This window comes from Panthera tigris, chromosome D2 (genome assembly GCF_018350195.1).
Source record: "Panthera tigris isolate Pti1 chromosome D2, P.tigris_Pti1_mat1.1, whole genome shotgun sequence".
Lineage (NCBI taxonomy): Eukaryota > Metazoa > Chordata > Mammalia > Carnivora > Felidae > Panthera > Panthera tigris.
The window spans coordinates 21,285,574-21,298,480 of record NC_056670.1 but is presented as its reverse complement, the minus strand read 5'-3'; the positions used below and the strand labels follow the sequence as shown (position 1 = coordinate 21,298,480).

Sequence of the window (12,907 nt, the reverse complement as noted above, 5' to 3'; positions counted from 1 at the left end):
AGAAATCTAGTCTCATTGCTCTGAATTTTGTTTGTGACTCAACTAAGGCTGAGATAAATTCCTTTTTCTAAGTTTTTATTTTAATTCCGGTATAGTTAACATACTATGTAATATTAGTTTCAGTAGAACAATATAGGGATTCAACGCTTCTGTACAACACCCAGTGCTCATCACAAGTACTCTCTTATCTCCCATCCCCTATTTCCCCAGTCGTCCCACCAGCTTCCCCTCTGGTAATCATCAGTTTGTTCACTATAGTTAAGAGTCTGTTTCTTGGTTTGCCTCTCTCTGTCTTTTTTTTTTCCCATTTGCTCATTTTTTTTTGTTTTTTAAATTCCACATATGAGTGAAATCATATTGTAGTTGCCTTTCTCTGACTGACTTCTTTCACTTAGCATAATACTTTCTAGTTCCATCCATGTTGTGGCAAATGGCAAGATTTTGTTCTTTTCTATGGCTGAGTAATATTCCATTGTATGTATATATACATATATGTATAATATATACATATATATGTATACATATATACCTGTATATGTATATGTATACATAACATATACATATATAACATAATATATACATATTATGTAATATATATATATATATATATATATATATATATATAATCAAATCATTTTTTCCCCAAGATCTAGGATTAGGGTTAGAATTAGGGCAGGGATGAGGGTCTGTGTCTACTATTGCAGGCCCAGATAAATTCCTAATCCCTCCCTCTCAAGAAAGCTTACCATATGTTTATTCACTCCAAGATTTATTTCACTTCATTTCTGTGACGCTTTCTGCGTAGGCACTGAGAAACTCTCAGTAGACAACATAAGCATGGTACTTTCCCTTACTGAGCTTATGTTTTGGGGATTTAATGTTAACCAATCATAACTAATCACATCAGTATAATGGCATTGAGAAAACTACCAAGAACTGCAGAACATTCTGAAATTAATATTTACCATATATACTCGTCCAAGTGTTCTACTCTGCTCTTCATTTCATTCTCACAGCTAACCCTCTTGGACAGATGCCCTATCATCCCCATGTAACAGATGAGGAAATAGGGCTCAGATTGCCCAACATCACGTAGAGTTGCCAGAAACAGGTACAAACCTGCCACCAGAGCCAACACCGTTAACACCCTCAACCATGTTGACTGGAGACTTGAGGTCTGAGGTGACAGGGAGGGCTTCCTTGAAAAAGTGATGTTTGAGTTTTGAAGACTGAACACGACATGACTGGGTGAAGAGGGAAGTTTGACGGTGTCTGGGGTCACCTTCTAGGCATGTGCAGCAGCACTTTGCAATGGCCAGAATGGGGAGGAACAGGAAGGGAGAATCTGGGGAAACAGGTCAGTGCAGCTGGCAGAGAGTTTGACCCTTGGGTCTGCAGAGGTAGGAAAGGTGGGAGTTGTCCAGCCTCATGAGCCTCTGTAGGGATTCTGGTCTGCACACTAAAAGCAGAAGGAGAGCAGTGAAGAAAGAGTCTCAGGCAAGGGTGGGGTATGGTCCAATGTGTACGTTCTGCATCACTCGCTCTAGCTGCAAAGGCACAGAACATACCAGAGGGGGCAGTAATGGATGAGCAGAAAACCGAGTAAGAAACTATTATAGGTGCTGGCTTGGCCAGGAGGATGGTAAGAGGCAGACTGAATCAGGAGACATCAACATGACTTGCTTTCCACACAGTGTGAGAGATGAGAAAATGATGGATGACATCAGTGCGTCAATACCTAGAATGAACCCACTTGTTATGTACGTCTTGCAGCTGTTCCTGGTGCAAGACATATCTAGATACATAGAGATGAATAAAGCACTAAGCATGAGTTTGCAGTCTTGACTTAGTCCATTTAAGCCGTTGTAAATGATAAGCGAAAGGAATCCAGAAGAGAGTTCAGTATGCACCTCAACATTTGCCAGCTTGTTCAGACTGGATGAAAATGAACCAAAGTGGTTGCCCATTGCAGCGGAACCATTTTTCTAGAGCAACATCCACCTAGTATGTGTGAATAAATAACACCAAAAAAATACAACTGTGCTAGGTCCTTTAGATACGACATGGTCACTAAATGTACAAGAGGCCTTAAAATTACAAATAACCCACCCCGTAAAGAAGTTGTCAGGGCCTTGGCTCACATGCTACACCACTCAAAGGAGAGAGAAAGTCAGGTAGAAGTTATATGAATGTGAAAATAACTCCAGCAGAAAGCAAACTTAATGTGTCAGATGGAAAGAACAGTGATTTGACTGTAAGCCTCACGTTACTCTCCAGCGTGGTATTTACCTTCCGTAAGTGAACCTGGGAAATGAGTCCAAGAATACCCACTGGAATTCCAGGACACTGAATGCATGCTCTGGAGAAATCAATTTGCAAATATATTGAGAGTTTTTATAGCCTGCTGGCTGCCTTTTTTTTTTTTAATAACAAAAACAACTAAGCAAGTAGACTGCTGCCAAATTTCACGGAGTCTCAGATGGTGACATCAAAATTTTTATTTCCCATTTTAGAACCAGCTAAATTTTGAGCTATCTGAACCCTGCACCTGCTTTTCTTTAATACTGAGTCATAGTTATCCTGTTTTTAATGTAAGGGAAAAGCCAATGGCTTTCAATAGCTATGAAGATTTGTACACAGTGTATAGTGATTTATAGTTTACAAAGTGATTTTACATTTTTGTCTTATTTAATCCTTCAAAGAAGCTTCTAGATAGGTTAGGCCAATTTTGTTTGCTACCTTTTGCAGATGAATATTCCAAGGCTCAGAGAGGTCAATGACATTTCTATTGTCACACAGCTTGTGATTGGTAGAACTAGGACTTAAACTCAAGATTATTGATACTCTACCTAGTGCCCTTTCTATTACACTTAGCTGTATGTCTACAATTTGAATAATAATAGTCATGTTCTAGCAAATGATTACTATATGCCAGGTACTAGGTAAGATCATTACATACATTACTGAATATAATCCCCAACACAATGCTGTAAGGTAAGTACTGCTCTGAAGACCGAAGTTGAGAAAAGTTAAATGATTTATTCAAACTCCTGTACAGCTGATAAGCAAAAGAATAAATTTGAACTTATCCAGAACCTAAGTTCTTAACTTATATTCATAGTTAAATAGTAGTTGATGATGCTTAGAGACCTAAAAGCAAATTTTGAATCAAACAGATGTACATAGACAACCTATAGTAAATGTCCTCATATTTTACACAGTGAAAATACTCATAGATGTTTGTTCTTTTTTAAAATAAAGCAGACATCCATTTTGAAGGGGGTAACCTCTAAGTGTCTACTTCATAAGTACCATTAGAGGGCTGATTAGTGAGGTTGTAGCAAAGGAAGGTCCCCAGATGTAGCCATAAAAGACTGTGGAGCAGCTGTATTCCAAACCTCTTCTGGGGAAATGCTCAGAATCTCACAGCCATGTGGAAGCCAAGAGTGACAATGCTTGCCAAGGGCAACACTTTTTCTAAACCAGAAAGTTGGTTCATTTTTTTTCATTCCTTCAAAAAATATTTGACCTTCTGCCTGGCTAAAAGTGGAAAGGCTGGATGTATGATGGTGAAGAAAACTTCCATGGGCCCTGCCCCTCCTAATCTCTCAGCCTGCATGGAACAGATGCTTCAGGGCTAAAAATTCAAAGTCCAATATCCAATAAAAGAATAATGCGGAAACACATTTAGACTTTTGGGGGCTGGGAAGGTCACTCTGAAATCATGACACATAGGGGCACCGGACTGACTCTGTTTGTGGAGCATGTGACTCTTGATCTCGGGGTTGTGAGTTCGAGTCCCACATTGGGTGTATAGATTACTTAAAAATAAAATCTTTAAGAAGAAAGAAAAGAAGTCGTGACATTTAAACTAAGAACTTATAGGTGGCGCCAACCATGAAAAGAATGGGGAAGAGGAGAAGCAGACTCCAAGCAAAGGATACGACATGAGCAAAAGCGTTGACCGGGAAAAGGCATAGTTGAGGAAATGAAAGAAGAGAAGTGTACACCAGAGCCTGGTGAGCTGGTGGTGGATGAGGCAGGCACATGATGACTTAAGTGAGGGGTGCATCATCACAGGCCAGAGAACAGGCTTTAGATTTCATTCTAAAAGAATTTGAAGCCCCTGAAGGATTTTAGCCAAGAGCCTGACCCAATTTTTTTTTTTTTTTAAAGCACATAGGTTATGTAGAGAATGGGTTGGAGGGGAAACAAGAATAAACTGAAGGTGACTGGTTAGGTTACTGAGCAGTTCAACTAAGCCGTAGTAGTGGCAGGGCTAGGACCTGGGCAGTAGCTTTAGGAAAATCAACAGGTAGATTACTTTGGAGGGGCAGGGAGGATGGAGAAGGGTTGAGTCAAGAATGATCCCCAGGTTTCTGGCTGACACAACAGGGCAGTAGAGAAAGGAACAGAAGTAGAATGGGTTTTTAAAAAAGGACATCAAGCATTCAGGCTTAGATTTGGGTTTAAACTGCTTTTGAGACTTCCAAGTATTGTTTTAGATATATAAGTCTGGACCTCTGCAGAAAGGTTGGGGCTGCACTTCTAGAAATGTTCGAGTTATCACTAAAGAGGTAAATGTTGAATACCAGAGAAAGGGAACAGGAGAGAATAGATGTGAACCCCTAGGGAGAGGATTAAAGTGAGCCTGGGAGGAGCTCCCAAGGAACAAGATTTTGAAGAGGAATAGAGTTAAAAGGTTACCTCTGACTTCTTCCTTCCTAGACATCTCAAAGCTATTCTATATCCTATCATCTAAGATCACCTACATGTTCAGCCTCAACCCTGCAGTATACTTGTGTGGTTTTTCATAGTGGTGGATGAGAGAAACTCTCCTATAATGTAGATCAGCTAACAAGCTTTTGTAGGCAGGTGACCATGCACATTTAGAGCTCCTTTGCTTCTTAGCTACTATGTGCAAGGTTTGTGACACACACCGTGTAGGCAGTAGGGAGAGCACAACATTGTAAGATACTATTTTAAGTCTGACGTTATTATCTGAGAGAATCCCTGCCCACTATAACTTTACAGTCTAGTCCAAGAGGCACACATGATCATAAGTCACACAAATCAAAATACATAAATGTAATAAATGATATAACAAAATGCTCAGGGCAACCACTGGAAGATATAATTCCCTCCAACAGAGGAGGTCTTTTAAAGTTTCTCAGAAGTACGTATTTGAACTAGTTTTTTTTTTTTTAATTTTTTTTTTTAACGTTTATTTATTTTTGAGACAGAGAGAGACAGAACATGAACGGGGGAGGGTCACAGAGAGAGGGAGACACAAAATCTGAAACAGGCTCCAGGCTCTGAGCTGTCAGCACAGAGCCCGATGCGGGGCTCGAACCCACGGACCGTGAGATCATGACCTGAGCCGAAGTCGGACGCTTAACCGACCAAGCCACCCAGGCGCCCCAAACTAGTTTTTGAAGAAAGAGTAGCATTTGAGACACAGCAGTGTGGAGAATCATACGTGCTTTGCTCAAGAGTTTGGCTCTTATCCTGGATACAGTTGGGTACTGGAAGCTTTGTGGCAGGAAAATAATATGATCAGATATGATTTAGGTAACTCTGATAGAAGTAGAGGAAGAAGAGAGTTTGAACACAAGGGCCTCAGATCTGCAACACAGAGGAGGGCCTGAACTGGAACAGAGAGAATGAAAAGCGGAGAAAAGATTTGAGGAACCAGATTAGTTCCGTGTTGGGAGAGAAGAGCGAGAGTTAAAGACATCAGGGTTATAGGTATGTAGGGTAATTATTAACAAAATCATAGAACCTAAGACCACAAAATCAAAATTAGTGATTGACGTAGCCTGGGTGATGAAGTAGCTTTGTAGATAGTCAGCGTGCAGGGCCCTTGACATTTGATGATGATCAGAGAGAGAAGCCTGGGCTGGAGATCATAGTGTGGTCATTTTTGGTATTTGGGTGAGAAGTGAAGTGGCCAGAGTCGATGGACCTGCCAGGGAGTTTACTAGCTACATGAACTTAGCTGGGGTCTGTGCCTTCATTTCCTCACCTCTACTGGGGGAAGAATAACAAACCTCATAAAGTTGTTGTGGGAATTAGCTGAGTTAATACAAGTAAATTGCTTCAGAGAGCGGCAGGCAAGCCCATAGTAAGTACTGAGTAAGTTCAGCTAGTAGTAGCATTAAGGCAGCCAGGACCAGTGGCCTGTAGACGAAGATGCGACGGGTGCCAGGAGGGAACAGTGGAAGAAGTTGGAATGGCAGCATCACTGAAATTCTCTGAGAAACAAGGGATGTGAAATAATTGAAAGTATTCTGAAGTATACCAACATCAAAAGCAGAGAAATTCCATGGGAAATTACTAAAAGAGGCATTCTCATTCCTCTTTACTAAGGAATGAACAGAGATAGATAACAAAAGCCCAATGGCTCTAGTTAATGACAGATCTGGATTTTAACCCAGATCTCCTGATTCTGCTTTCCAGAAATCCAAGGTGCCTGAATTGCTTCACTTCGGAATATTTTCCCTGAATTTATTTGGAAGATCTGTTTTTATTTAGTTTTGTTTGTTTTTACTTTTCTTACCCTTTAAAAAAATCCCTAATTAACCAAAAGCCTTGGCTCTGAGGTCAAGAGCAAGGATTGTAGAGTCAGGTGGTTTGATTTCCATTTCTAGCTCTACTATGTACCAAGTTCACTCTCTTGGGTTTGTTTTCTAGCTCTGTGGCTCTGTTTCCTTATCTGTAAAATGCAAGATTATAATAGTACCTTATTGTTATTAAATGAGCTAAGCCATTTTATAACAGTGCCTGGCACATAACATTTAATAATAATAGCTGTACAATTTTATTATTTAATTAGTATATCTTTTTCACAACCAAAATATAAATCAATATCTTCCCAGTATTTTTTTTTTAAACTGGCCCTATGACCTCAAGTATTTTTAAAGTCACAAGTCATTAGAAAAAAACAAACTCAAAAAACCATTTACTGGATGGTATGAACTGGGAATTATTAAATTTCACTGTAGTTTATCATGTTTACATGAAGAACTAGAATTAATGCTTAGGAAAAAATATTTTTAGTCCCATGACTTCTGTAACTCAAGAGAGAGAAAAAAAAAAGGAAGGGAAGAGAGGTGGTAGGGATGGAAGAGAATAGTATGACAAATCTGCGTTCTCAGTAGGCTATAAGAAAGGCATACTAGAAAAGGCTTTCTTTCCTAAAGCTGTAACAGAGCTAAGTCTTTAAAGACGAGTAACAGTTAACCTGCCAAGGCCGATCTCCTTAGGGAGAGCGGAGTCTATACTTTCATGGAGATGACATTTGAAACAAACTTGAAGGATGGAGAGGAGTTAGATACTGGTGAAGATTGGGGAAGAGAAGTATAGGTGGATACAAAATCATGAGCAAGGAAAAGGAAGTTGGTGGGCCACCTGGGTGGCTCAGTTGGTTAAGCGTCCAACTTGATTTCAGCTCGAGTCTTGATCTCAACTCAAGTCTTGCTCTCAGGATCGTGAGTTCAGGCCCTCCGTGCCCAGAATGGAGCCTACTTTAAAAAAAGAAAAAGAAGTTGGAAACCAATGTGTTGCTGACTAGCACACAGTCTAGCTCCCCCAAGTGTGGTCCATGAAGTATCAGTGTCACCTGGGAGTCTTGTTAGAAATGCAGCATCTCTGAGTTTACCCTGACCCACTGAATCAGAATCCACATTTGAAGATACTTTAGGTGATACATAAAGATATTAGACTTTGAGAAGCAGTGTTCTAGAATATATGGTTGCCTCTTAAACATGGTTGAACATTCAAATAATCTAGAGAGTTTTTAAAAAGTTTTTTGGTATTTGAGGTTTTTTTGATTTTTTGGAGCTCCACCCCAAGAAATTCTAAATAAATTGGCATGAGATGTGGTCTGGACCCTGGGTTTAAGTCTTCCCAGATAGTTCTAATGTGCACCCAAGTTTGAGAACCATTGGAGATTATGAAAAAGCTTCTCGCTGAGGGGTAGTGGACAGTAAGCCTGATTGGGCTGAACTGCAGAAAGCTTCATATACCAAACTAAAGACAGGTGATTTTGTTTTGTTTTGTTTTTAAGGTGGGCCCTAGGGGCTAAAAACCACTGGTATGTGGATCTGTAAAGGAAATTGTGGTTCTAACTCAAGCATACCCCTGACTTGAAAATGGATGTGGAAAATACAACATTCATCTGTAAGATATAAACTGCCATGAAAATACACTGATAGCTGTTTTTCTATATATCAAAAATGTTTCTTAAAATTAAAAAATATATATATATATAGTAAAATGATTAAAAGGAATGTTTGTTTCTACTACCTTTGGGTTTGAAAAGCATGCAAAACCCAAAGACAGATTCCTAAATGCAAAGGCCTCTGTCTCAGATGTATTACTTAAATCCAAAAAGAAAAAAGGACTCAAATTCTATTTCTGAAATGTCATCTTGATGGCCCCTGCCATCACACCTTTCCATCAGATGGCGCTCTCATCACAATTTGTAAGATGTCAATATTTTATAATAGGTATACAGTCTCTCAGCCAAGGCACTCATGCTTTTTGTAGAACACTGTACTTGGTATAAAGTCTTTTATCCAATGAATGACCTTCCTGCACCCCATGTGGTTAGGGCCAACACACTCTGATTGTATGACCAAGAACAAGAGAGATTTACAAGAGGAACTCACTCCCCAATTTCTTTTTAACTATCACCCATACCATACCTGAATATAAATGGACATAATTAATAGCATTTTTAAAAATTATAGAAACAAATCCAATATTTCTATAAAAGATAACATGTGCTTGCATCAAGGTGATAGGAGAAACACCTTGCTTCTTATGGCAAGATTAACCTGGGAAATTGGATTGGCTTTTGGAAGAGAGGATGCAAAACAAAAAAAAAGTTCAACTGGGTTGTAGTGATGATTGCATATCTATATAAATGTATTGAAAACTATCAAACTGTATATTTACAATAAATTGTATGGCATGTGAATTATATGTCGATTAAGCTGTACAGTGTGGGGGGTAGGGGGTTCAACTAGAGAAGACTGCTGAGAAGCCTCCCTAGGAAGACACAAGGAGACCACGGGGGTAACATCATCATAGGGCCATCTAAGAACCCTAGTGCCCAGAAGATTAGGTATAAGTGGTAATAGAGGTGAGAAAATCCTGATCCTACTTGGATTTGCCCACTTTCTAGGGCATGTCCTGCCCAAATAAGTCACCTTCCTTCTCTACAACCTTTGCAGAGTCCTGGGAAGGGGGGCAGATATTGAAATCACTCCAGAAGCACTTGACACTTTGATGTTCTTGGCTCCAAGCATTAGTGACCTGGGGCATGCTGGTCAGTAGCACTTTCAGCACAAAAAAGGAAGCAAGAACTCGTAGAGCAGACAGAGGAAGTACTGTACTAACATGTTTACATAAGCTGAGGTATCCTGGGTGATCCCTCTTAAAGAGACAGAAACTTGTCTGGGGTAAGTAAACAAACTCAGGGGCACTGAGGACACCCTTGGGCCCCAACAGAAACCCAGTTCTGCTGGTGCTTCTAGGCCTGCACAAATGGTCTGCTGCTTACCAGTGAGTGAACACGGTTATTCCTACAATTGTTCTTGCTTTCCTCAGGTTTTCACAGGGGCTGGGATTTGTTCTCGGGCCAGTATTCAGGTCTGTCGCTTCACACTGAGAGAGGACGATGAACTATATGTAGGCAAACTTTGTTTTATGAAGAAAGAGTTCATAGCAAAAGCAGCTGATTTACTTTGACTGTATTAAGACTGGTTATAAAACACTGAGACTTTATGCAGTTATTATTCAGTAAGACAAGATGTTCTCAGCTTCCATAAAGAAGCTCAAATATAATGAATCGATTTTGTCGTGACTGATGTGGGGCAGGAGGAGGGAAAGTATTCTTTGCAGTGATGGAAGACAGTCTTTCATTTTAATTGGTGCATGGAAAAGCAATTCCAGAGTAATGAAGTAATGATGCTGTTCTCCCTTTTTGAAAGATTAGTTGTACTTTGGGGAGTGAGCACTTATAAAACATATGGACATTCCTGAAATGCTCTATTCTGACTCAATATCCCAGGCTCCTTTATGCCCATGAGAACTCCAGACCCCTGATATTTTGATGTTGATGGAAATCCCACACAGCACCTCTGTGAGCCTCATTTTATAGATAAGACTAGGCCCAAAGGGCTGTAAATGGCTTTCCCAAGTATCTGAGTGACCTGATCGTTAGAGATAGAGCCCTAGAAGAGGTTCTTTTCCAACACAATCTCAAAAACCACACATACAGTGAAGAGTGTGCTTTGGAGATCACAGGGTTACCTAGAAAAAGTCACTGCCTTCAAAGAGCTTTCAGCTACACCTCAGGGTTTTGACCTAACGGATTGTGTTGGTAAGAAGAATCATGTTAAACTACCCCATAAGAAAGTAGAGGCCTCGTTCTCTAAGCTTTTCTGTTGAATGGGAAGGAAGGCTTAGGCAAGGCAAGAAAAGAAAAGAAAAGTAAAGAAAAGAAAAGTAAAGCAAAGCAAAGAAAAAAGGAAGAAAGGAAGGGAGGGAGAAAGAGAAGGAAGGAAGGAAAGAAGGAAGAAGAAAGCAAGCTAACCTCACTCCCTCTTGTCTGTCTTTCCACAGGATCGTGTAATTTTACTGCCAGTATTGAGAAATTCATGGAAGAGATGTCAGCAGGAAGTAAAAATTCATGGAGAAGGGTGTGTGTGTTTGCTGCTTCCACACATTAATGGCATGATTTTTTTTATGCAAAAAAAAAAAAAAGAAATCTACCCACATTTTAATTTAGCATGAGCCAATTTACAGAGCATGGAAATTCACTTTCATTCCCAGGATTGACGCGTGTGCAATTAGCAATGCAGTGTATATACAAGAAGCCATGCTGTTAACAGTTTATCCTAAGTAATTTGGTGTCATTTACAAAAGGAAGAAATTCCTGCCGCCAGAAGGGACAGAAGACGGGATGATGAAATCACAGAGAAACACTAAAATTACTAACTCCACAACAGCTCGCCTTATTTTTCTTGGACCCAAACTGTCAGGGTATAAACACTATTTGTTTCTTTTTTAAAACATCTATAGTTTTGCTGTAAATAATAACACTGTATAAATTCTAACAGAAAAATAGAATAAATGTTGATAAGGCACTGCCTCTTAGAACACAAACAGAATATTGCAAATGCATTTAACATACTAGGGGTCTCAAGTGACTTCACCCTAGAAGAGGAGGGAGGGGTCCTGGGTGGGGGGGGAATCTTCACTGATTCTTGTATATTAGCAATTATAATGTTTGTATATGCAAAACTGCTAGCTTGATTTTAAAAAACAGAAACAAATCTTTAAAATCTGCTGCAAATTTAAATAATTCCCAAAATGAGGAATTCTGTAGTTCTGTGAAAAAATTTTTTCTTCAGAATACTAATATTTTGATGCATGTGTATCACCTTATTTTGATTAAATCTTTTCCAATTTTGCAAACACTACAGTATACTGCAACACAGAAGATTTTATCTGTAAACACAAAGCCCTTCATCTAATATTTGTTGCTATTGCCAATTTTTCAATGAAATGAACTAAAAATGAAAAAAAAAACCCTATACAGTAGTTGCTTTAGGGGGAGGGTGGGTGCTGTTAGTGCTTAAAAGGGGGTAATGCTTGCCGCTTTAGAGGTGGATGGTGCTCATAAGAGGCCCCAGTCGGGGGTATTTAAAATGGACTAAACAGAAATTCTTAGCTCGTAGAATGGCAGCACGCTGTACAATTATTACTGTATTGTGTACTGGCTATAAGATGTAGACACCTTTGAATAAGCCAATCATTTGTAACCATTCTAGCAGTGTCATATTAGGTTAATAAGGCTGCTGTGTTTTAAAGGGCATTTTTATTTGGGTTTTGGTGAAATCCTTTAATTTGTTGATTATATTCATATAAAATCAGCATTCATTGACACATAGCTCTAATGACATATGTATGAAAAACCATACACTGGATGACCTAGTCGATTATTTAAGCATAAAATAAATTGTGTTAAACTCTTCACCCACCTGTGCTCTACAGTGTCCTTGTGTTCTCTGGCAAAATGTGCATTTCGTGGAGGAGCGAAGAATTAAAGATTAACCGACAAGTGATCTTTGCCCTCATCCTGTTTGTGCTGCCCCCAGAAAAGTGGGGAATTGGGGCTTATTGCAACCGCATGTCCAGAAGTTGTCAACTGACAGCTCCAGGAACCCTCCAGGGCTTTTCATCCCTCGTGCTCTTGTTTGTTTGCAGTTGGCGTTTGTGGTCGGTGCTTAGAAGTTGGGAGATTTTACATAACCCAAATTTCTAACTTCCCGTAAAAAGCAAGATTTGACAACAGTTCTCATTTCCAGAAGGCAACAACTTGTGGGGCCGTGTCATGCTTGCCCTCTGCAACCAGGTGTGGGGGGTCCAGACAGTGCAGAAGCCAGCCCCGCCTCTTACATTTGTTGGTCCTGATTGGCCTGGTAGGTAGGCACTGAGGTTTGCAACCAGACACTACATGATTAATTCAACAGGGGCAGAGACTGGCTGTTTTAATTTTCATTCTAGCCCAGAGCCAGGCTATACTGGTGGTGGTACTCACAATTATCATCACTAAAATTGGAGCACTCTCTATATGCCCGACTGTAAGTGCATCGCATTGATTCAGTCTTCATAACCACTTCGTGAGGTAGGTACTGCCTTGGGTAGTAATTGTCCCTTTACAAATATGAAAGGGGTGCTTAGAGCCATTTGACAGGGTCACCTATTTCCTGTCCATTAAAGATGATTGCTGATGGGGCACCTGGCTGGCTCAGCCACTGGAGCATGACTCTTGATCTCAGGGTGGTGAGTTTGAGCCCTACCTTAGTGCAGTTTAAAGAAAAATGTTGAATTG

The 12,907-nt window shown here is 39.9% G+C and overlaps 1 protein-coding gene across 2 annotated transcripts in view; it reads left to right on the top strand.

The window, feature by feature from the left end:
- Positions 1–12,046, top strand: part of ANK3 (ankyrin 3) — a 334,814-nt gene extending 322,768 nt beyond the window's left edge. For both annotated transcript variants that reach the window (XM_042959816.1, XM_007095800.3), the window contains one exon: positions 10,633–12,046. The gene's annotated coding sequence lies outside the window, so the exon portion shown is untranslated. The remainder of the gene's footprint in view (positions 1–10,632) is intronic.
- Positions 12,047–12,907: the final 861 nt, after the last annotated feature.